The sequence below is a fragment of the Pteropus alecto genome, unplaced genomic scaffold, assembly GCF_000325575.1.
Source record: "Pteropus alecto unplaced genomic scaffold, ASM32557v1 scaffold155, whole genome shotgun sequence".
NCBI lineage: Eukaryota > Metazoa > Chordata > Mammalia > Chiroptera > Pteropodidae > Pteropus > Pteropus alecto.
Genome location: NW_006438113.1, coordinates 4,397,690 through 4,423,917, shown reverse-complemented (window position 1 = coordinate 4,423,917; position 26,228 = coordinate 4,397,690). Strand labels below are relative to the sequence as shown.

Sequence of the window (26,228 nt, the reverse complement as noted above, 5' to 3'; positions counted from 1 at the left end):
GCCACAGTAATTTTCTTCAGAGTAAATGAAATAATGTTAGTATGTGTACTCATAAGCAGACCCATGACTCCCAAATGAAATCAATGCTTTTATAATGAGTCTAAAGCTCCTTAGCCAAGTATGTTTAAATATAACTCTAGCCTCTCCTTCACCTGCTTATTCAGTGTTCAGCCAGGGCTTACAGAGTTCATCATTTACTCTTACATTGCTGACTACACTAATTGACATAATAGTTACATTCTAAACCCATGTGATGGTGAAAGGCACAAACTGGATGACTTCTAATCCCCTTCCTTCCTTAACAAGGCTTCCTGGAGCCACTGATAATGTATAGAAAAATACAATATCAAATATATTTACCACTAAGAGTCATTTTTGTGAAGGTGACTCAACAGAAGGCAAGTTCATTCTATATTGTAAAACTACTATGTATTTCTTCTTTTTGAGTTTGTACGAGGAGAACTCAAAGAGCCTAGGTTTAGCATGCATGTTCTCTTGATGAAACACTGTTCTCATCCCTTGTTCTGGTCATTCTAGAGTGAGATATTTTATGCAGATGTGATACACTAAGAGGAATTGATTTGTCCTCGGGCCTCAGTGGTACCATTTTCCTATGCTCTGGGATTTGTTTGCTAGCTGCCTCTGGTCCTGTAGTTGAGGCTCATTGCCAATTCAGCTCTAATACAGGAACACTTCCTCTTTTCTTCTCTGGGTTTGATTTTCCTTTGCATTTATTTGTTTCCATCAATGCAAAATACTGAAAGGTTCACATTGATTTTCTTTCTAAAAACATGAGAGGTCTGTTTTTCAAACTTCAGTATTTCTTAAGGAAATCTCTTTGATTAATATGTGTAAGAATTAAAGAGACTCCAAACTCCCCCTTCTGAATGTCAGTAACTCAGAGCAACCTGTTTACCTACTTGGGTTCTTCCCAGCAGAAAATGTTAACAATAGTAATTATCACCATTATGCAGTATGTTCAATTGTACAATCAATATAATTGCCAAATGGAAATTATACAATAAATATAATTGCTGCTTTACTCCTGTGCAGTATTTCACTGGCACTTCACATGTATTTTGTCCTTTAATTAGTAACAGGTGTAATTACACTACTGCACTTGGAACTGAAGCTGAGCAATTTACAGAAGTAGGCACAGGGTACGGTGATTGAGAAGGGGCCAGTGTGACTCATTCTCTACTGGGTTTGGCTGAGGACACCCCGCAGCTAACTGAGCAGACCAAAGTCAAGTTGACCTATGAATAAACTGTAAACTCCAGGTCAAAGATGCCTTACAGTCCCTGAGACACACTGCTTTGCCAGTCTGCCCTATTGACTTCCAGCACTCTTTGTAACTATTCTTTGACTATCTAGATAAATGTATTTTTTAATTCATTTAGCGAGTATTTATTGAGCACTGTTTATGTTCCAGGGACTATTCTATGTGCAGGAGATATTTAGCAAACAAGAGAAGTATGGACTTGGGATCTAATTGATTAAAAAAGAAACTACACAGAAAACAAACCAAGAGATAAGATATTTGTAGTCATAAGGGCTAAGAAGAAAAACTACTATAACATAATAATATATTTTGATTGGGTGGTCAGGGGAATCAATGTAGAGCCTGCCGTCTACTTTGTCAAAACAGTTTTAGTGGAGTGACTGGTATGGGAGCGTATTTGTGAGTTGAAGATAAAATATAAGGTGAGGAAATGAAGACAGTATGCACAGATGACTTTTGGAGAGTGCTATGACAAAGAGCAAGAAACCCAGCTCCAGGTGGAGGGGCACAAAGGCCAAAGAAAGGCTATTGAATATGTTTGTATGTAGAAAAAATGGAGAATGAGAAATGGATGCTGCAAGGTGGGAGGTATATTTCTATGAGAAAAAAATTCTTGAATAGATGAGGCATGAATTCTAGTCTTAGTGAAGGGACTGCCTCTGACAGGAGCCAAGGCTTGTCTCCTTGTGACAGGAGGGAAAGTGAGAATGTAGGCATAGATTCAGGAAGGTCAGTCCATGTGGCAGTGGGAGGACTGTTGCTGCCTCCTAGTAGTTCGTGAGCAAAAGGAGAGAGACACATCCTGCACATCTCACATGAGTCAGACAGCTGTCTGGGCAGAGAGAAGCAATGGCTGTGGGAGGGCAGTAGTGGGAGGAATATCCTCTAAAGTTTGACAGAGGAGGTGGCATCTGACTCGGACCTTTAATAAAACATATAATTATGCTGCTATTTTACTTAGACACCAATAATTTTTAGGGCATTTTTTCTAGAAGGCCCTCTAGTAAGTTATTTTATCAAGGAAGACCCAGGAAAACACAGGTTGATTTCTTGTTTCTGGCAATCCTATCCTTCCTCAAACACTCCATCCCTTTCAGGCATCCCTTTCAAATGCCCTGTTCTCCTTTTAAAACTCCTTCTCTTCCCTTCCTTTTGCTAGTTTTTAATTATCTTTCCTGGCTAAGTTGAAGGGTCATCTTTTTCAGAAAGCCTTCCCAAACCATTCCCCATCTCCCTTTACAACTTGGGTTAGATTTCTTCCTTTGTGTAGGTGAGGCAGGGATAAAGATTCCCACTTTGCAGATGTGTTGGGATGAGTGTTAGTCTGATTCACATGGTTGAAATAGAAGTGCCTATAGTGGGAGCCACCCCAGAGCTCAGACAAGAGAGAGTGACAGACCTCTGGCAGGTTGGGTTGAAGGCTGCCACAACAGGACAATATTTGCAGACATGGAAACAAGTTTTTGTTCTTATCTCCATGTCCATGTGCAGTAGAATCTAGCCTTAAACTTGACTTTGGTCAAAGACCATCTTTCTGATTATGATGAAACAAATACGTATTTAAGAACCACAAGCATAACCCTCAGTTTATGGGTCATAAACCCCACTTGATTTCCAAGTATAAGTCATTTGGGGTGGGACTCAAGTACTGTCAGCACCATCTGCACAACTCAGAGGTAGAGCTCTGTTTGAGAGTGTGGTCTCTGACAGGAATGTGCAATAGAATATGTTTTTCTTCTTCACATCTCTAAAAAAGAGTCTTAAACTGCAGAAAAAGGCTACTGCTCTTTGTCTGAATATGGTGGCAGAATAATGTGCTTCCCAACCAGATACCCATGCCCTACTCCCCAGAACCTATGATTGTGTTATATTGCAGTGAAGAGATTATTAACATTGCAGATATAATTAAAGTTTCTTGCTAATCTCAACACTGAAATGAAAATCTTTCCTGGATTGCCTGGGTGGGACTAGTGTAATCAAAAGAGTCCTTAGAATTTTAAGAGAGAGGCAAGAAAGTCTGCATTAGAGAAAGTCTGCATGAAAAGGACTTGACCAACCATTGCTGGCTTTGAAGATGGAAGGTATCTACAAACCTGTGGACAATCTCTAGAAACTGAAAAGAGCAAGAAAATGGATATGTCTCTAGAAGCTCCTGAAGAAACACAGTTCTGCCAACACCTTGATTTTAGCTCAGCGATACACCTGTTTCAGACCTATAACCTGCAGGATTGTCACATAATAAATTTGTGTGTTTTAAATCACCAGGTTTGTGGTGACTTGTTACAGAAGCAATAAGAAAGTAATGCAGTATGACGTACCTCCATGCTTGAATCTGAAACTCCATAGAAAACACATACATAGTAACAATATAAATTGGTGACAAGGTTAAAACACCTAGGAGTTGTATAACAAATGTTCATTATAACAGCACCCTTCCAATAAGGCAGCATTGAATGTGCAGGAGTTTTAAAACATAAGGCCTCAGAGCCAGTTTCTTCAACTTGACAGTGGGAGTAGTTACAAATTTATATGTTGTGGAGGAGATATAAATGATATACTTGAAATGGTTTTGTAAACTCAGATCTTTCCCTCAAATTGGTGGGATAATTTTAATAACCTTTAGAGAATCTTAGAAAGTATATGGGCCTTAAAGGCAGAAGAACTGGGTTAAAGTCTCAGCTTCACCCGCTGTGACCTTATACAACCCATTCAGCCATTCTAGAGACTTGGACTTCTGGTCAGTAAAATAAAGAAGGCTTATTCATCTACTTTGAAAGATAATGATAAAAGCAGATGTACTTTATATATCATGAAAGCACTGCACATGCAAAGAATTATCATTATTAGTAACAAAAGCCACTGTGCCTTGGCCTCATTCTTGGTCAGTTAAGACACTATCTAAAATTCAGGCTCTGACCATAAAAGGTCAAATGTTATTTTTTTCTGAATGAACTACAGTGAGTGGTTGATGAGGAAGGCAATTGTGAAATTATCCATGTAATCAGACCCTTTCTCTAGCCACTGTGTCCAGGAGATTAGGCCCTCTCTGGCTTGAGTTCCTCAGGTTTTAAGAACATTTCAGCAGCCCTTAGTAGAATGGCCATTAGGAATCACCTTTCTGTATTTAAATTTATTCTTGAGAAAGTCATAGCCACCCCAATTCCAGTTCTGTTGCTCAGAGATCCAAACATAATTCTCTGACCTTTTCAGTAAGTAGAAATAAAAGTCACATGGTCTTGAATGTCTAAAAACACATCTTAAGCATTAAGAAAATTCTGTCCCTCTTGAAAGGAGGCAGTGAATCCAAGAATCAGGGTAATTCTATATGACAGGAACTAAAATAAGAGTGACCAACTTGCTTTCACTACAGCTTCTGGAAGGCAGAGACTTCATTGGTTGTTCTGCCTTCAGATTTTTCTCATCAGTCACATAGTAATTGTTCTGTGAATGAATGAATGTATTGTTGCTATTAGAGAAAGGAAATCTCTCCCCACTCGCCTTTTCAAAGAGGCGTTAGTTGTCAAGGAAGTCGATGAATTCAGTGGGTCAACTTAGTCTTTGAGTTTTCATTTCTACAATAGGAGGACTCTATTGTAGACTAGATATCAGGACTACAACCCTCCTACACAAGACCAAAAATTGTACTTAAAAGAAGGGAAATTTATCGCATTTGGTTATATATGTAAAGGGCTTAGAATAGTGCACAGAACACATCAGTACGAAGTGTTTGCTATGTCTATTCTGTGTGATCTGGTGTGGGTTTATGTGTATTCTGATTGATACTTTTACTATAAACCTATGCTGTGCATGTTGACCCTTCTTTTTTCCCCCCAAAAGATAACGCTGTACCTATAATTAGAAGGAAAGTACCTTTCTGAGATAAACAGCACTGGATGGTAAAACAGAACATGAAGGACCATATTATGTTTACCATAGATACTGGAAGGTGTAAGACTATTCTAGAACTTAAGAAATTTCATATACACTTAAGAAACAAAAAAAAGATCTTGCGGTCTTTAAGCTATTCATTTTTTTTTTTTTAAGGAAAATTTGTCTCTAATTCTTTAGTCCTCAAGTATGTAATTATTATATACAAAACAAGCAATATCTAAACTGTTCATTTATATAAATGCTTATTTTAAATTGCTCTTGAAATCTTACATATTGTTCGTGATATTACATTGACATAGTCTGAACGTTTAATTATAAATGTGTAAAAGCACCTAGAGTTGAAATTCAATGAATGTTTTGTACACAGTAGCTGGTGTTACCTTATGAAAAATAAAGTCTTACATACTTGTTACATTAAAAGCCCCTGCTTCTAATCGCTTAGCTATCAATAAGCTATTACTTAGTAATCACTTAGCTATCACTTCATATTCATTGAAAATCTGAGAAAGGAAACTAAAAACATCACTTAAAGAAGTACAGATTATCCGGCTACTTTAATGATTTTACAGATGCAATATGGAAGAAAAAGATATATAAACACTATTTTCCCTGTGTAGTAGATCAAAGGGCAGATTTTTATCTTTGTAACAGCTCATAAGGGAAAAAAAAGCAAATAAAATATGGTTTAGAAGTAGAGAATAACATTTGTAATTCTTGGCTGTCTTACTAGTAAGAAAACAGAAAAATGCTTTAGAGATAGGTAACAACACTACATGTGCTGACTATTTGAGTGGGATAGAATTGCAGTGTACAGTTTAAATAAGCAAAAGAGATTTTAAAACTCCAAACTTCTTATACAGTCACTCTCTATCAACCAACATCAATTTGGGGAAAGACCATATTTCTATCTGATGTTACAAAAAGTATTAGTTAATTCATTTATTCACTCATTCATTCATTTACCCTTCTAGTTTGAATTTACACAATTATCAGTTAGGTATAAGGTCCTGATTCTGACTTTAATGAACTTTAAATAACTCAATAAAGGATAAATAAGGGTATATACTTATTTAATCTATTAATTCATTCACTTATTTCTTAAAGCTTAGTATAGTGTATAATGCCAAGTTTCTCAAACCTAAACCAAAAATATGAAGCAAATTTGTAGGACTTTCTGTAATCTTCTCTCCCTAAACCCCAATTCTGGTATGCTGGCTGTAACCATGCTTAATTCTTTTTGATAGGACATGTTCTTGGAGGTGATCACTGAATATAGTTCCTAGTCTAAATACTAGGTGGGCTGGGAAACACTTTCATGTGAAAATTTAGGCGAATAGATAAACTGATCTATGTTTTAATGCACTAATTCGTTTATACAAATGTATATTTGAGGCCTTTAAAATCAATTTTCTTAAATAGAAGTAGGTTTGGACATTTCATGCAAAACCTTGATTTTATTATTTATTTGTACTTGCATTAACTCGTATAGGGTCTGGCAACAAAGACAGTAATTTTTTACCTGGCAGGGTGACATCTGTCATGTAATATTAGGGCCACTGCATGTAAAATTAGGATTTAGATGGGGTCAAGGAAGCAATTGATACCTGCAGCCCACCACATTACGGGATTTCCTGTATGTATTAATCTAGTTTTCAAAATATGCTTTTTTTTTTCTTTCAAAAAGTTTAAAGACCAGTGCCCAGCATCTTGTTTATTGAATATGTTTGTGCATATATATATTGAGGGTAGAATAAAAAAAGGAGCATATTCCTATCATACACTTATGACATTATTGTGATGTTTGGTTTATTCTCTAAGCTTTAGTTACCTTTTTTTTCATAAAATAGGGCTAGAAACTAGGAAAGGAAAGAAAATGGATATGTTTCTAGAGCCTTCAGAAGGAACACAGTTCTGTCAACACCTTGATATCCTTATCTGCAAAAATGTCAGGAACTCTTGTGGGTGTTGGAAATGCAATAATGAACAAAATAGAAGATTGCATATAAGATGAATATGTGCATTCTTAGCACTATGCTTATATTATTCATCCTCAATTAATGCAGGGGAGAATATGACCAAAATGATGTCAGATCCATTATGGTTTAACCCCTTATGAGAAAATCTTAAGCATTCTAAAGCAATATTAAAATACAAAAAAGCTTTTGGCTCAAGTGCTATCAAAATCCTGTGTTTTAAATGATTTCTGGTGGTGTTGTCATTGTGACTGGTAGTTGTAGTATAGCAATAGTAGTAGCAGCGGCAGTAGCTCAGTAATACTTCTACCAGACAGGATATTTCATGACAGACTGGTATTTACTTCTAATGATCAATGCCTACTCAATTCCTAGCCCGAAGCAGATAGTAACGTACTTGTTGAATGGAAGCATTGATTATATTTGTTTGTATATATAACTTTGTAAATAACAAATGGAAGAAATACAGGCAGAAAAAGGGCTAGGATAAAGACCACATCCCAGCCTTATGCTTATTTTTTACAAAGAATGAAAGGATAGAGAAATGGGAGGAGAGGAATCGGGTAGATTTCTAACATCTGGCAAATATATCCGCTTTATGTTTAATTCTATGTTCACAATAATTCTATGAGGAAATAGGTATAGATAGGCTACGTAACTTTCCCAAAGTGATGGATTTAGTAAGGAATCAGGTCTTTTGGTTTTCCAAACCCTTCCTCTTTTTTTTCCCCTGAGGTAAAGCTGAGAACTTTCTTTGGGGTAAAGTAACACTCAGAATTCGGAGTTGAGAGCTAAAGGACTTGCAATATCCATGTCCTATTGCTACTAAAAGAGAAAAAAGAATATTATAAGTTCTTATTCAACTGAGCCAGGTTCAGTTTCAATTAAACAAGAAGAGACACACCGAACTGTAGAGCTAAGGTTCAGGGTGGAAGAGATGAAACTTGGTGATATTTAAATATGATTGCAGTTTCAGCCATTGGAGCCAGAATAGCCTAGGGAACACCTAGATTCTATGGTCTGAAGCCCTAGACTGCTTCCCTAAAGGGAAGTCGTTTCAGAAATAGGATTTCGATAGTACTTTAGCCAAAAGTTTGTGTGTGTGTGTGTGTGTGTGTGTGTGTGTGTGTGTGTGTGTGTGTGTTTTAATATTGCTTTAGAATGGTTTTGATTTCTGATGAGGAGTTTATCATGAGTTATCTGAAATCATTTCTGTCACAAACTGTCCATTCTCTTTTGTGGTGTTTTAATCAACTCTCCAGATTTTCTAGGTCTATACTTGAGATTAAAGGAAAAATCTTAGTGAAATCTATTTAAGGTGATCAACTAACTTCTTAAAGAATAGTAGCCCTTTGATGGGAGGCTATTGCGAGGAAAACCTTCAATTAGGAATGAAGAAAGTTGGCTTTTTCATCAGGGAACTGGTAAAAGAGGTGCTCTTACAAAGAGTAATTTAAGCAGGAAACATCATAAAAGTAATCAGTCATAATGTCCTTGAAAAGTAACTTATGAAAGGAAATCTCTAGAACCCCTTTCAGTATATTTTTCTGTAATATGTTTTAACTGTCTTACAGTGATGCAAAATATACTTCACTTTACATAAATTCAACATTGATATGTTTATTCATTCATTCAATGCCTAGTATATAAAACATTATATTCTTTTATGCTATGGATTTAATAAAGAGTTACATAAGGTCATACTCCACAGAGCCATAAAACTTAGAGAGGAAAATAATTAACATACATCATCAAAATAGCAGTAATTAAAGGAAAGGAAAATGATGAAACAAATATTTCTTGAAGACCTACTATGCCACCTCTCAGATATGTATAATTGTTTTCATTTTAAAGGGGAGGAAACATGAGGGGCTGGGTGAAAAAGGTGAAGGGCTGAAAAAATAGAAATTAAGAGTTAGAACACAGTCACAGGGATATTAGAGTACAGCATAGGGAATATAGTCAATATTATTATAATGGCTGTGTATGATGCCAGATGGGTAGTAAAGTAATTGGGGGGATCACTTCATAAATTTTATAAATGTCTAGCCATTTTACCGTATATCTGAAACTAATATGAAATTTAAAATGATAAAATTAAAAAGGGAGGAAACAGAAGTCCAAGTTCACATAGGTAGAGATTCAGAGATATGACTCAAATTCAGTTCTAACTCATTCCAAAGCTAGTACTGTATCAGTTAACCCATTTACTCACATAAGACAGTGTTTTGGAGGTAGGATGATGTGTCAAAGCTTTGAGGAAGAAGTAGCATTTGATATGTGCATTGGGGATAGTTGTGACAAATGGAATTTTATAGAGTGGCTCTTTCATATTGGCAATTTATTGGGTTGATTACCAAATGAAGGGATATGTGTATCCTCATCAGTTTTCTCTGAGTGACTAGTAATTGAGAAACTAAAGATTTTTACCTTTAAATTTTTTTAATTTAAATTTTTACATTTAAATGTCAAGGTTAGCACAGAGTTTATTGAACACTTTTGAGAGAACAATTCCACATATACCTCTTAACCTCCTTTAGTCAATGCTACTGAGTGTACTCACATTTTTTATTATTTTACAAGTCATCTCATCATTACTTGGAAACCATATTGTCAACATAAGTTTTAATAGAGCTAAGCTACTCCTCTGGTCAGAATACCCTGATTGGATCCACGTATCTCACTGGTTGAATCAAGATCAATGGTTTAAAAGTCTCTACCCAAGGAGATAATAGACTCTTTTTCTTTTTTAATGTAGCCCCCTTGATAGATAAGGAAAGTATAGTCTTTTAACAGGGATAGATATGGATGGAGCTGAGTAAAAGAAAAATTATGTCAGAAAAATCACTGAATGCTATTAGACAATATAGAAACACATTCCTAAAAGTACTTCAGCCCAAAGCACATTTGTGGACAACAAGCTGATTATTTTGATTGATGTGTGATATACACATAGGGCAATGTGTTAGATTATTTGGAGAGGATACAGTAGTTGTATTAACAGGATAATTTGATTATTTTGAGCAGAGGAAATAATAATTACAGCTGTGCTTTAGAAAGACCATCTGTGGGTCATATACAGGATGGATTGTAAGAGTGAAGACAGAGACACCAGCCAGAAGGCTGTTGCAAAAGTTCAAGCAAAGCTAGTAGAACTTCGGATTAATTCAGTGGTAATGGAAAAGAGCAGGAGTTGGATTCTGATGTGGATTCTTATTCCACAGAAGTGGACAGCATATTAGAAGTAGGGGGTGAGGCCAAAGAAAACATCAAAAATGCTTTTTAGTATTTGAGCTTCAACTTGGTTTTGGATAAATTAATATTTTAAGGTAAAGGTAGCTTAATCTCTTCCACATGGTAGTGGCAGAATGTAGTCATTGTGGAAGGTAAATTCACTGTCACTTTACAAGGTAATATTGCTTAGAAATATGACTTTTTAAATCAAGACATATTAGTCTTTCATGGATGACCTAGTATTAACAAAGATCATAAGATATATATAAAAATCAGTAGGCAAAATTAGTAATGTATAATAGTAATAAAATAATAAATGTACTGATATGGATATATTTAGTCTCCTTTCTCTCTTTAGATACACTGTCATGGGAAATCAAATCATAAGAATCAAAAGCAGAATGTTTCTTGGTAAACAAAGAATCAGAATAATGCAAGTTGAATGTGTCCAGTATTTAACAGTAGCTGGCTTTACCAGTAAAACAAGCAACTGAAATCTTTTTTGCATTGGTCAGTATAGGCTAGATTATGTCATGGTAATCATTGAGTCCAAAATCTTAATAGTTTAAAACTAGAATTGTTCTTTCTTGTTCAAGTTACATATTTGTTGCACATTGGCTCTGTGACTGGTTGATGATTAGTGTGATGGAACAGCCCTTATGTAGATCACTGCTGGTTATAATGACAGAAGGAAAAGAGACATGTTTAACTTCAAACCAGCTCTTAAAGCTGCTGCAAATGGTACATGGCACCTTAGTCTATTTTTTATTAGATAAAGCAAATCTATGTCCTCTCCTGAGTTCAGGCAGGCATGGATGAATGAGAATAGTCCTCCTGCAGGACACTAACATATTAGCATTCTGTGATACAGTCTACTGCACTAGGTCAGATATGGATGACAACCCAACTTTTAGCTCTGTTTTTTGTTTGTTTGTTTGTTTGTTTTTTTTGCTTCTTTATTTAACTAACCCTTTGACTGGATATTTTAATACATGGGAAAAATGCACCAATCAGTTTACAATAAACTCTTTTTGGAGTGAAACAGTTTCTAACTCTTTAAAGTAACATTGTGTATCTCTACATTGATTCATTAAAGTTGACCGTACAATTCAATTCTAAGACAATGCTATTCAATTCTAAGACAATGCTATTTTATATTTTTGTGTTCACCTAACCTTATAACACATATATTAATAGGAACCTAATAGACTATAAAGTGCTAGCAGGATTTGCAAGCTATGTATTAGTCAAGACAACTATTGTTATTTTGTAGTTAGTGTGTATTAAACTAATTTGTAGTAAATAGCCCAGTGTCCTAATACAACAAAAGTTTATTTCTTGTTTATATCATAGTCTGATAAGGGTCTGGGAGTTCTCTTTGCTGGTTCTCCTTTGTGCCAGATATCTTCTCTTTTACACTGTATCCACACTCCCATTTCCATGTTGGTGAGTGCCTGAGAGGCTGTCCTGATTAGATTTCATCCACAGCCCCCTTCCTGTCTATTCTAGTTGAGTATAGCCAACGCAGGATAAAACAGAAGATAACTGAAGAATAGGAGGAGGTATTAGATTAGGGTGTTAATTTCTGCAGTGCTTTCTCTGATGGCAGCATGTTTCTTTTAAAGATAAATTCTCCAATCAAGTGGTGTTTTCCATACAACTCTTCTCTCTGGGTTCTGGAACTTATTTTCTTCATTTGCCTCTTTAGGCCTAGGAATGGCACTGTCTCCCCATTGTTGGTAGCTTTGCATAATTCTTCATTGCTCTCTGTAAAACATGTCTTCACCTATATAATTTATCCCTTTGTATCTCTCTGTGTGCGCCATATGTTATTGACTAAGACTCTGACATATATTCTCAAAGCAGTGATATGGTAATTCAGATTTCTTCCACCTTGTGATACTACCATCTTAAACATGTGATCTCTGAGGGCGCTAAAGCAGTAAAGACAATGTGGACACTTGAACAGGGTTTTCTGGTCAGTCTTATACATGCAGATGTTATTGACCACATCTCATTGACCAGAACCAAGTCACATGGCCCCAACGTAACTGAAATTGAGTCTGCTTGTGGACACAAAAGGGAAAGAAATGGTATTTGTTAAGCACGGTATTATTTGTATCACAGATGGAGATGTCTAGTGTACAGATGAAAATGTGGACATTAACTGAAAAGAATGGCATATATGAGAAGCTTGGAGGATACTTAACATTATGCCAAACTCGACCTTATCACATCTCCCGCACTTCTCAACAAGATTTCCTTACAACAGCAGATAGTATCACCATTCTCTGACTTAGCTAGGCTCCAATCTTTAGTCTCTTCCTCTGTTTCTATAGTAAATTAGAATCTGCTCAGTCTTGCAAATTTAAGTTCTGTTGTTCTTCTCTGTCCCACTTATTCCTTTTCATCTTATGCGATAGCATCCTGGATTAGTGTGTTAGGTGAAGCTGCACGAGTAAATGAAAACTGTTGAAGAGACGTTCTGTGGAGAAAAGGCAGCCAAAGCTGACTCTTAGGTATGTTCACAAATATGGAAGCAAGAAGAGAAGTCATAAAGGTAGACCAAGGAGGCTCATTAAGAGGTATACAAATTAGCACAATAGCATCAAAGACAATTTAGGAAACAAGTTTGAGAAGGGAGGCATGTCCCAAAGTGACAAATTTGGAGATATGTGAGAAGGCATGTTGAAAGGAAGTCTGGACATCCATATTCATATCTTCCCCAGCACTGCAGTGAGAGCCCAGAAATCATTGAAGGCTGCACAGCCACTATTAAGAGCAGGATTTTCACTGCAGTGAGAGTATGTATTTCCATTGCTTTCATGCTCGCTTTTTTTCTGACTTGAGTATTTTGAACGATTTACCTGCTACCTTCCCCAAGGACCTTATTTTCTTTCTTTTTCCACATCTACTTTTTCAACTCCAAAAAATAATTATTTTCTTTTCTTTCTATCTTTGACCTCTTCTTTGTGTGTCAAAACAGTGGAGCCCTTCCTTGCAAGAAATAGGTTTCTTTGTCCTTCTCATCTCCAAAAACACTTTCATTTCTACTGTTTAATTTGCATCTTGAAATTTTCGGTCTCTCCATTATTGCTCAATACTTTGATTAAAGAATTATGAACAGATTTAGAAAGAAATAATTGAAATCTTTATGACCTCCTTTAGACAATAAATTTGGCCTCTTCCTTGCCAGAGCCTGACAATTTGCTAAACAAATGATAGTTCTCATTGGTTTAATAGCCAGTTCTTTTCATTTTCCCTAGCTGACCCTCTACTGGAATTGCTAATAAGCTGCAGAATTGGATGATGACAGGCAGGAGATATGGCTAGGGCAGGAGGCCTTGCTAATCCACAGGCAGCATGTCCGAAACTAAATATAATTACAGGAACAGTAGTCCTGTCTTTTGAGGTAAATTTTCTCTATCTCTTCTAATCTCTCCAATATAAGGATTATTTTCATGTACAGACCGAACCACCCTCGAGGACTATTCACTGCTTTTCATTTGGCTTTCCCTTTTTGCTACTTGAAGAAATTGCTTGCTTTCCAATATCAGGACTCTTAGAATGTGTACTATATATTTTTAGCTATCTCAATGACCTTTGCACTGTGCTACATATTAAAATATTTTTGTCTTTTTAAAATCTACCTACATTTCTTCTTCATATGTAAATCCATCCTCATCTTTTTCACCAAAATAGAAGTATAGCACATTTTTAACGCTAATCACTTAGCACATTTGCAAGATAATGTTCTCTTACTTTGTCTAATTTAAGCCTCACACCCAACTTGTGAGGTCGATATTATTACTTCTATGTTACAAATAAGGAAATGGAGGCTGAAAGGGGCTCAGACCCTTAACCAATTGGCTCTTGTGCTTTGTGTTTCCTAATGAAGGATGGTTGCTGAGTCCCTTGATCTGCATTTCTGCTTCCCTAATTGCTTTTGACAAAAGGAAATGAGAACATGCTGGAGAGGCAATAGGCTTTCCAGATGAGTTGCTGGACTAAATGACCTTTAAGTTTTGTTCCAATCTAGATGTCTCTGGTTCTCCTGATTATAGTGAGATAGTATTGGGCAATCAATATAATTGTCCTAGCAAAATGAGAATAGCTGACTGAGTGAATTATTATTTTCAGCAATTATTTTTTAACATCTTTTATTTTTATTGATTAAGAAAGAAACCCTAAGAGTGTTGAAGGAAAACATAGAGTTCTGTAGTAAAGAGCATGGGCCACTTACTAGTGCATGAGCTTGGGCTAGTTACTTCACTTTGCTGTGCCTCTTACGTATAATATGGGATGAATAATATACATACTCTCAGAGTTTTTGTGAAGTTCAAATGAGTGTGCATATGTAAAGTGATTAGAATGGTGCCTAGCAAGTTCTCAGTAAATACTAGCTAGCATTATTTTTTGTAAAAATAGAGAAGCTGTGTAAGGAAATTGTAATTTTTAAGAACAGTATCAATTGATTTAGAGATTAAAATTGCTTATAGTTTGACCATAGACTATTTGCAAAACATTTTAAATGTACTATCTCATTTAACTCCAACTATCGGGCAATAACAATTATTATTACAATTTAATAGCTGAAGAAACTGAGACACATAAGGAAGTCATTTAGCTTACTTAGGTCTCGTATATATAAATAATAGAAAAAATATTTAAACAGGTTTGTCTGGAGAGAGGCAATATGTCTAAGTAATATTCAACCCTTTCTGGTCTGGTTTAAACAATGATTAAACAAAATTGGAAGGCTTTTAAATGCAATTGGGAATGATATGTTAGAATTGCACCTGAATTGCATTTCTACTGTATTTAAGCATTTTAAATTACATGCCTTGATAAGCCACTGGAATGACCAGCAACATTATAATAGTGAAAGTAGATCCTTGCATCGAGTATTTACTATGGGGCACTTGACTTTCATTCTCTCACTTAAACCTCTCAGCTGAGGCTGGAATGCAGAGAGGCTGGGCCATACTTTTAACCGTAATATTTTACCATCTTGCTTTTCATTTTGTGAGTTAGGTAAAAGAACATTCAAAAACTGTGTTCGAAGATCTTTGTTCTTTGATCTTCCTGAATAAATATCAGTAATAGGAAGAAAAATATTTAAAATATATATGAGGGGGAAAAAAACTATAGGAGAGTTAATTAAGAAAGATTATTTTAAAAAATAAAACCTTCTAACTTTTAACTAATTCATCAGATAAAAGCAATACTGTTTCATCCATCATAACAATTTAATAAATATTACTAAAATATGGCAACTGCCACCACGACTCATTAGCAAGCTGTTTGTGTAGTATAAAGTTATCCAGAATTGTTTTGGGGTTGTTGATTTGTCAATGTACTACACACAGTAATCTCTGAAGAAAGTCAGGAACATATGGTCTGTGCTCATCAGCTAAGCCCAGGGGACTGCACCAGAATCTCTCTTCTCACAACTACATGACATTGAGAGGAGAAATGGAAAGAAGATGGGGGCGGGGGAAGAACGGATGAGAAGAGAAACATTGATTATTCAAATCATAAAATTGCACTTGGAAGCATAAATCAAGAATCACAAAGTTAACATCTTCAAGGAATCTGTTAAAATACAAGTTTAACATTGCAGCATTGGAAATTCTCAGAATATAAATTCTCAATTTTGGCACACAGTTAAAAATTAATCATTTCAGCAACAGCAGTAAAATGCTACAGGTAGCATGCTAGTGGCCCACATAAAAGAGTCTAATACTATCTATTTGTCAAAATCGAGATTCCTTTGAACATATTTTCAGTGTTTTAAATTCTGAAGTTTACATATGTATTAAACTGTTTTTCTCAAAAGGAATATGACATACTTTCTAATTTAAAGATGCCTATCTCATCCCAATTAAATCTGTTTGAATAGAGAACTATAGAGTTAGCATCTGTCAATGATCATTTATGTATAAGTAGAATTGTATATTTTAAGGATTATGTTTATTTGATAATCATTCCTGACCCTGGAATTGGGTGGTCAGAAACTTTACCACACAACTATACGATCACTAAAATTTGAATAAGTAACAGCACAGGATAAGACCTGGCTATTTGTTGAAGCAACAAAATAATAAGTACGTTGCATCTTTGTTTCTAGAGCATCTTCATAATGGAAAAATGATCTCAGGAGTATATTTTTAAGACAGTTCAATAGAGTGCTCATAAAGGTTATTTGGTTATTTGGAAAACTTTTTAAGGAGATTTTATTTTATCAGTTTTGCATCTGTGTTCTTCCATTTTGATTTTCATTAAAATCTTTTTCGTTTCACATTATATAATAAGTATGGGTAAGGTGCAGCTCCAGACCCTTTCAGTAGTTTGAAGAGTGTGACTTTATAACAATTTCATAAGCAATGTAATTAAAAAAGTAAGGATATATACTTAAAATAGATAAACATAATAAGTGTGTAATCCTTTCATTGCTTTAGAGAGGAATAGGATTGGGATATATCTATATAGGTAGCAATATCAATATAGATCTCTGTATATGTATGTATATATGTATGTATGCATATACATACATATATACATACATATATAAAGAATATTTTTCTGAGAAAATAAATGACCTGAGAAGCAACAGAGAAAATACTGAAATGTGGCTACAATATATCCAGAGAATAGATATATTCTATTCAGGAGCTTTGTATAGAGAATAAGAAACAAAATTGCCAAATATAAAGAAAAATTAATATTTTATTTAGGCATTTGAAGGTTGGTCAGACTCTCCTCAATGGGTCTATTTAAAGGCGAAGTTATTAAAGGCTGGTTCTCATCTCACAGAAATTATTTGAAGTTGTTTTATGTGGAAGCAGCCTGCATCATGTGATTGTTCTCTGAAGTACTCTAGCAAGAAGGTGGCTACGTGATGTGAAATTTAAATATAAAGCAAATTTAATCAGATGCCAGGGTGCCAGCCTGCTGGACTGCTATATTGAGAGGAGGTAGAAGTGAAGGGCAAGAGGTTGAATGGAGATTGGAGTCTGTGAAAGGGAAGACTTCAAACTTTGGGGCTGGAAGAGCACGGGGTGCTGCAAGAAGCAGTGTGTCGAGCTGAATAATTCATGATGCAGTACTAATTTTGACGCTGGAGAAAATTTCTTTCTCACTGTGCCAAAAGCTAGGCTATAAGACCAAAAATCAGAGGTAGCTGAATGGATGGAGAGAAAACACTGCAAATCAACACAATATCAAATTGACAACCTGTTTAAAGTTGCAAGTATTATCAAAATATGTGAATACATGTTGTAAACATTACCTAAAATTTGAACATTTGTATTTATACACATATTGATTTTTATGTAATAATAGATAAGTATTATATAATTATCTTTTAAAATATCTTTTTGGTATTAATATAGAGACTTCTAGTAAGATAATAAACATTTGTGTTTTTCATTGGTATGTGGTAAAAACAGGCTACAGATCCTTCTATAGTGTAACAAATCCATTATCATTTTGTACTTACAGAATCGTAGAGATGCCAGAAATGACCTTTTGAGTTCATGAACAAAGCTGTCATAAATATGAACCTTGATAAATATTAATGTTTATTGGATTCCTAAAATCTAGATGGTATTCATGGTCTTCCATTTTCCTTTAGTAGATGGAATTAGAGTAAGAGTACTGCTCAAATACAACCTTATACACTCTGTCACCTGTACATTTATTATTTTCTTTAATGGTTGGAATGAATTATGAGTATTTCTGAAGACAAACCACTGGTTTATTTTAAGCCATTAAGCAAGCTTTAAACTATAGAGATTTCTGCTCAAATATGACAAAATGTAGAATTTTGGTCATACATTCCCTTTTCTTTAAGAATTCTTTAAAGAATTCATCTCAGCAGGTAAATTTAGGATGTTAAGATAATGAAGTTGTTTGAGGTGAAGTCTTACTCCTTTCCTCTCATTTCATTTGTTTTGTTTTCTAAGGAAAAGCCAGATTCCGCTCCAGAGAGTAGAAAGGCATTCTTGGTAGAAAGAAGCTGTCCCTTGAGTGGCAGAATAAGTATGCATAGGATGTGCTCTTGTAGGTAGCCAAGAGAGTCTCTCCTGAGAGAGCAGGATTTCTAAAAATCACCTTCTGCAAAGATGAGGGCTTTTCCTTAGCAGTTTGAACTATTGTATGGGGCTGTTGAGACACAGTTCTTCAGTACTAGCTGAAAATAATAGTTAATGAAGTGTAGGGGGTCATCAGCAATCCAATATAAATTTCAGTTGAATGTGCACAGCCTTCCAAAATGCATTTACCTATTCTATGGCATCTGGTTTCCCATCGTATTTGATTTGTCTCAGTTAACATAGATTTTAGAGACAGGGTAGCAGGCTGGCTACACAGAGCATATTTTGGGGATACTGTAACACTCCCCTACCTTTGAAGTTCAGTACTCTCTGTCCCCTGACCAAGGGCCTGAACACAAACGGACTTATCTTTTGGATAACAAACAGTGCTAAATTTTTCAGAGTACTTGCTCTCTACTCTTTCGGTCCATGCCTTGGATGATTATTGTTTGGATGAGTATGTTGTAGAGAGCTGTGGAGACAGGTAGAAGGCCCAGGTTCTAGTTCTAGGTCTCCACTTGCTAGTTTCTCAACCTTGGTTAAGTCACTTCAATTTGCTTGGCTTTCATTTTCTCATATATAAAATGATCATTTTCCTATTAGTTGGAACCATATAAAATTGCCAATGTTAACTCACCTACGGAAATAATAAGTTCTTGTGGTTCAAATTAACACAATATCCCTGAGACTTGTTCTAAGGATCAAATAGAAAATTCCTTGTATATAAGCATACAAATGTAAATTGCATGCTTGTCTGCTGTAGTTAATCATTTTCTCAACATTTTGTGGAGACTCAATGAGATAGCATCTGACATGAGAATGGTAGCACCCATGAAAGTTAGTTCCCTCTATCATGATTCCAAGCACTTAAATTTCAGTCACTATTTTGAACTTAACACTTTTAAAAATTGTTTTACAACTTGGAAAGTGCGTTTACATAAATTAGCTTATTTACTTTTTATAGCAACCCAATGATAAAGAAATGTATGTTGCAAAGGAGTTGTGACTTGGGTTAGGTTGTCCAAGTAGGTAGGGGGATCTTGCACATTGCTGAGTATAGGATATGGTCATTACCAATACCTACATCTCAGAATTAATCAACCATTCAGCCTCAGAAGCAAAATATCCTGTATGCAAATTAAAAACAATTAGATCAATGATCTTGAAATATTTTGATTGCACAACCCTATTTGTAGCAATGTTATGAGTATGAAACATTAATAGTGGTGTGATTCTCTTTATAAATTGTGTATGTATGACCAAAGTAACATCTTGTGTACATTATAAATCATACACTAACACTGAAGTCTTTTAAAGGAAATAGTTAAAATTAAATATATTACCAGTTCTAATATTTTCTCCCTGTATCTCAAAGGATGGCAACATTATAACTGCTAAATAGAGATGTCATTAACACAGATTGGTGCATTTCTATGGGTTTAATGGCTCCCAGGCCCTGTACTGGCCTCCAGGACAGAGAAAGTTTTGGGATTTGTGATCAGGTCAGACTGGCTTTTGAACTTAGTGAAGCTAGAACCTGAGCATGCAATTCATAAGGGAGGAAACAGGTAGGGTGGTGTCTAGAGCCTTACTTGGAGTCAAAGATCTTACCACCCATCGCTGTTACTTTGTGCGAGGTATAAGTTCCCCCAACCTCACTTCCTCAACATGAGTTTAGTTGGGGGCTAAGAAAATAATGAAATATTTTATGTAAAGCATTTTTTAATCTATAACATTTTAAAATATAAGATATTATCAATATGTTTATCTTTATTCCTTATTCCATCATCTTGGGCGATGTAGGCTTACAAAATGGGTTTGTTGAATGAATGAATGAATGAAAAATAAAGTAATTAATGAAAGAACATGTACTCTTGCTATTTTACTTAGGATGTTTTCAGAAACAGAAAACACAACTACATGTTTTCAGAGCAAAATATTTTTGTTTGTTTATTTTTTATTTCAGATAATGAAAATTCAGAGATAAATAATGCTATCATTTGTTAATACAACAGTTTAAAGCCACTGGGAAGGACCATAGTCCTTTCTATGTTCCCTCTGAGCTTTTTCAAACCGGTTGGTTCTCTCTCTTTGGCTGGATCTATCCAATTTCCAAGATGTTACCTCAGTTCTAAACAGCTGTGAAGATGGCAATGTACAGAGGCATAACAAAAGGGAAGGTTCTGTTCTTACAAACTCTGACAAAATAAACAAAAACATAATATTCACCAAAGTCCTTTCTTCCTAGGTTCAGTGGCTGGAATTATGCCATAGGTCCGTACTTTCACTATATAGTCTCAGAAAAGAACCATGATACTGATAGCATTTCTTTACCTTAATAGAGTTTCAACCTTAATGTTGGAGAAAGGGCCAAATCTCTTGTAAACCAGAGATTTTATGATCAAGAAGGAAAACCAGGTATGGCTATTGGGTCATCAGCCCACATTTTCCTTCACTAGCATGCCAATGGCCTGACAGTCATCTGCACAGGCAGTCCACTGTCTCCCCTGCAGTGTGAGACAACCCGATGTGTGAGTAAGGCAGGTGTTTGATCCTATTTCATCATACTTTTGTATGTTTGTTTTTGTTTTTATTTCTATTTCTGAAGAAGACCTTTATTTCACAATGATTTCTTCATGAGTTTCTTTAGATACTATATCAAAAAGTAGGAACAGGGAAGAAAAAATGCACACTTTCTGTTTTTCCAGCTAGGGCATCACATCCTTTCATTCATCAAACTAAAGTTTTTGGATTTCTACTCATGAGCCACACTTCCCCCACCACCAATGACAAATATCAGTTAAGTATTTATATGTAGGGAAGTCCTCTTTTATTAATTTGAAGTTAAGAACATGTACATCTCTGACGCCATTACAGTGAGTAGAAATTAATTTTTTCAAGTCTTGTGAAATTTTATTAAGCAAAATGCTTTTACATCTTATAATAAGACATGTGAAAAAGCATGAGAAATTATTTGCTGTATTTTTAGAACAGATGCATTTAGTAATAGGTCAGGTGAGCAAAAATGGCTGTAAATTAAATTGGAATTTGATATATAAATACAGGATTTCTTAGGTGACAGCAATATGGCTTACAGATAATATTTTGCTTCAGATCATTTAAAATATCCAGAACTCATTCTTCTGGTTTCATTTCACTTCTTGCTTTTCTTTTTTTTTTTTTCCCTGCATCTTCTTAAACTTCATAAGTTAGAGGTCTTTCCTCCAGCTATTTTTTTGTTTCTCTCAAATTCAAAATCTATTTCTATTTCATCAGTAACGATTAGTGCTACCATTCTGATTAATATGAGTGTATTTGTGTGTATGCATATAGATTATAATAAAATTTTCTTCAGAATCATCTTTTACTATTTTTGAATCCATTGCCATGACAAGCCAAAGTGTTCTGCATAAATTATGTCATACATGGCTGAAGAAAGCATTTACTTTTCAACATTATATACACCAATTTATGCCAGACAGACAGACTTCTAGTGACAACATTGTCTGACTTTGAAACTCTGACTTTGAAACTCTGTTTTACATTTTAAAAAATGTGATATTTCTAATATTCTGTTGGACAATAATTTTTCAGGCAATATTTTTGCAGTTTTAAGAAATTTGAAAATTATCTATATTCAGTGCTTTGTAAACAATTAAAATATTGTTTAGTCACTAATGGAAAATGTGCCAACTCCTTACTGCAAACTATCTGACTTTGTGTATGGCTTGGAAGGAAAATCCATGATTATTTTTATATATTTTAGGTTTCCTACACAAGGCCAGATGATCTCCTTTAGAACCAAGGAAAAGGAGCTCTTAGGAAATGTTGAAAATCAATAATCTTGTAATTTGATATCTATTCTGGAGCATACTCTGAAATATCAGTGATGGTTTACAGATAAGATAAATTAGCAAATAACATACTATGTATATGCATATGTATATAAAATCTTCAGCGTGTTTTTGACACTGTATCTTTCTAAATGTTTTAACAGGCATTGTCATTTTTGGAAACACAAGTGATATTTCAATTTAATGATTACAGGTATAGGTAGCGGTGTGCTTTTATTTTATTTTTTTTTACTAGAAAATTGATGTAAAAGCTGGAGCTCAGAGATCAGACTTTTCAATTTTTGTCCAGTGTACTGTTTGGTTTAAAAAAGGTTTCTCATTTTGTTTCTGCAGATCACTCATAATGAGCAAATCTAGACAAACCAATTCTGTTGCCGATCTTCAATTAAGATAATCTTATCACAATTCAACAAAAAATATAATAGATGTGATCTTTTTCAATTCTTTATTAAATGTTTTTTCTCTGAAAGTGTTCATCTTCCAGAATGGTCTAGGATGGGACAAAATTAAACTTGGCAACAGCAGCTTTCACTCCATATGACAGGGTTTTGGTGTGGATGTCTACAGGGGTGGTTACCTTTGTTACATGTGTAATGTGGCCGCATTTCTGGTTGTCTCTAATGATGGTGGTTAAGACCATGGACTCTGCATCCTGACTGCCTGTGCTAAATCACTGGTAGCCAAACCAAAGCTCAGATGTTCTAAAGTCTCATCCCTGGACCAGCAGCATCAGGAACACCTAGGTACTTGTTATGCAAATTCTCAGACCCCACTACAGACTAACTAATCTGATACTATGGTAGTGAGGCCCAGAATCTGTGTGCTAATGTGCCCTCCAGGTGATTCTGACATGGCCTAAAGCTCAAGAACCACTATCCTAGCTGCTGAAGTGGGCAAATTGTTTAACATCTTTGTATTGTTTTCTCCAGGTGTAAAATGTATTTTATAATAGTATTTATCTCATAGAGTTATTGTGGTAATTTTTTAAAAAATTACATAAAGTGATTTCTGCAAAAGTGCTTGGATTATAGTGAGAATTCTCTAAAGTCACAGAGCAAGTACACATGGCTTGTGCATGATCTAACATCTGAGCACATTTGAAAACCGGGGTCTAATGCCACAATTCTTCCTTCTGTAGGTCACTGCAGAAACTGAAGTTACTAATACATGACACTAATACACCTTTTAAAAAGTGAAATGGTATTAAAATTTTATGCCATAATATATTTCATTAGTTTTGTATCTCTTAAATTGCCTCTTAATTTACCTTCTAAATGAAATTTGTTTTTTTCAGTGCAAATTAATTTTTTTTCCTGGCTCTCATCCTCATTTCTCATTTTTTTACATTTTCCTTTTGGTCTCGCTATTTCTTTGAACATCTTTTCAATAATTTGATGCTGTATACTATCAAATAACCAAAGAAAATATACTTTTGGAGATATTGACCAGCTAAAATCAGTGAATATGAATGAGTATCCTGTGTTTGATATATAAGATATCACCTTTTCTCTGTCATGCATCTTTGCTTATGTTCTCTTCCTTATCTACAAAGCCATCTTCTAGCTTTTTAAAGTTACTCTCGTAGTTTCATTTATTTCTTGGATATTTATATATGTATGTATGTATTTATTATTTATTTATTATTTATTATGGTGACATTGGTTAATGAAATCCAATAAGTTTCAAGTGCATAGTTCAATAGTAAGTCATATATATATTATATATGTGTCATATATAATATATATATATTGCATCATGTTGAATGCCTATAGTTAGATTTCTTTCTGTTACCATACATTTGACCCCTTTTACCTCATCTGCCTCCCCGCCCCCCCCACCACTGGTAACGACTAGTTTACTGCCCATGTCATGAGTCTCTGTTTGTTTGTCATGTTTGTTTGTTGCTTCTAGATTCATATGCCACATATGAGTGATATCACGTGGTTTTTAACTTTTTCTGTCTCGCTTATTTCGCTTAGCATAATTATCTCAAGATCCATCCATGTTATGGCAAACAGCAGAATTTCATCTCTTCTTACACCTGAGTAATATTCCATTGTATACATGTACCACATCTTCTTTATCCAATCATCTATTATAGAGCACTTCGGTTGCTTCCATATCCTAGCCACCATGAATAATGCTGCTATGAACATTGGTGTTCATATATCTTTTCAGATATATGTTTTCAAATCTTTGGGGGTAAATCTCCAATAGAGGGATTGCTGGATCATATGGTAGATCAATTCTTAGTTTTCTGAGGAACCACCAAACTGTTTTCCATAGTTGCTGTACCAATTTTCAGCCCCACCAGCAGTGTAGGAGGGTTCCTTTTTCTCTGCATCCTCTCCAGCACTTGTTATTACTTGTCCTGTTGATAATAGCCATTCTAACAGATATTAGATGGTATCTGAATGTGGCTTTGATTTGCAATTCCCTAATATCTAGCGATGTTGAGCATCCTTCCATATGTTTGTTGGCCATTTGTATGTCTTGGGAGAAGTGTCTGTTCAGGTCCTCTGACCATATATTAATTGGATTGTTTTTGTTGTTGTTGGATTTTAACCTGGGTTTGATAAAGATGTTCCCAGTGGCATTGTTTTGTGGACAGCAATTGTTAGAAATAAAGAACTAGAATTGGAAGGTAGATAACAATTGATGGGCTGATTGCATCTAGAGAAGTCACAAGTTGAGCCTGCATTATAAGAATGGCTAACGAAAGAACCTAATCTGTGGATTACTTAAGATATCTACTCAGCTTGAATATCTGTGATTGCCCATTATTAGAATTTTTCTCTAAGTGCTTTTTAAAATGATCAAAGGAATGTTTGAGATTGTGAGAAAAACTGATAAATTTTCCTGCACACATATTAATGAATTGTGCTACATCAAAGAGCATCTCATCTTGATCAATCAGTAACAAATATGTCCTTAGTAGAATTATGTTAATTTAGATACAAGTTTTTCATCCTCAACATTATTTAAATTTGAGGTTGGATTATTTTTTGTTGGAGCATGGTTCTGCCCTGTATATTATAGGCATCATCTTTGGCTTCTATATACTAGATGCCAGTAGCAATGAGAATCCCCTTCCCCAAATCGTGAGAATAAAATATGTCTCCAGACACTGTCAAATATTTCATGGGAGGTGAAATCATCTGACATGAGATTCACTTATTTAGATTGTAAACATTTTTTAATATTTGATATTCAATTTTTGAGCTGTTATTTTTCTGCTTTACTTAATGCAACTTTGAAAGATGGATCCATTTTAATATCTGCTTGCAAACTGACCCTACATAAATATCCATTAAACTTTAGCAATTTTTTGCCTAATTTTATGTTTCTTTCCACATGATTATTTTCTGGAAATAAAGAATTATTCTATTTCTTTATATTTTCTAAATGCTTTTATCTAGCACATATACTTTACCATAGGAAATTAGTTCCAGACCCCAATTGTTTTGATATTAATGGTTGTACCAGAGTCTAATGAATTAAAATGACTTCCCTTTTAATAGTACTACATGAATAAAAATATCATCCTTTTCACATTTCATCTTGATGCTGTGAATTTAAGAAAAAATAAGGGAACAATACTGTATCATGAAACTAGGAAGAAAAATTAGAAATATGACAGTAAGGTATACACACAAATTTAACTCAATGATGATTAAAAAATAGAATGATATATAAATGGATAAACGTAATAAAAATTTACAGTGACCAAAGACATCCAGAAAACATGTATAGAGAAAAATAGACATACACACAATCAAATAAATGCAAATTTAAATGAGATAATCCATTTACTGTTAGGAGAAACGATGAGAGTGAGAAGATCTTTAGATTCTTCAGTCATATGGTCATGCACATATATATTGCTGGTTATTGAATA

At 34.8% G+C, this 26,228-nt stretch overlaps 1 protein-coding gene across 1 annotated transcript in view; it reads left to right on the top strand.

Moving 5' to 3' along the window:
* NRG3 (neuregulin 3) overlaps positions 1–26,228 on the top strand; it is a 991,727-nt gene that overhangs the window by 289,514 nt on the left and 675,985 nt on the right. The gene's annotated exons all lie outside the window — the stretch shown is intronic.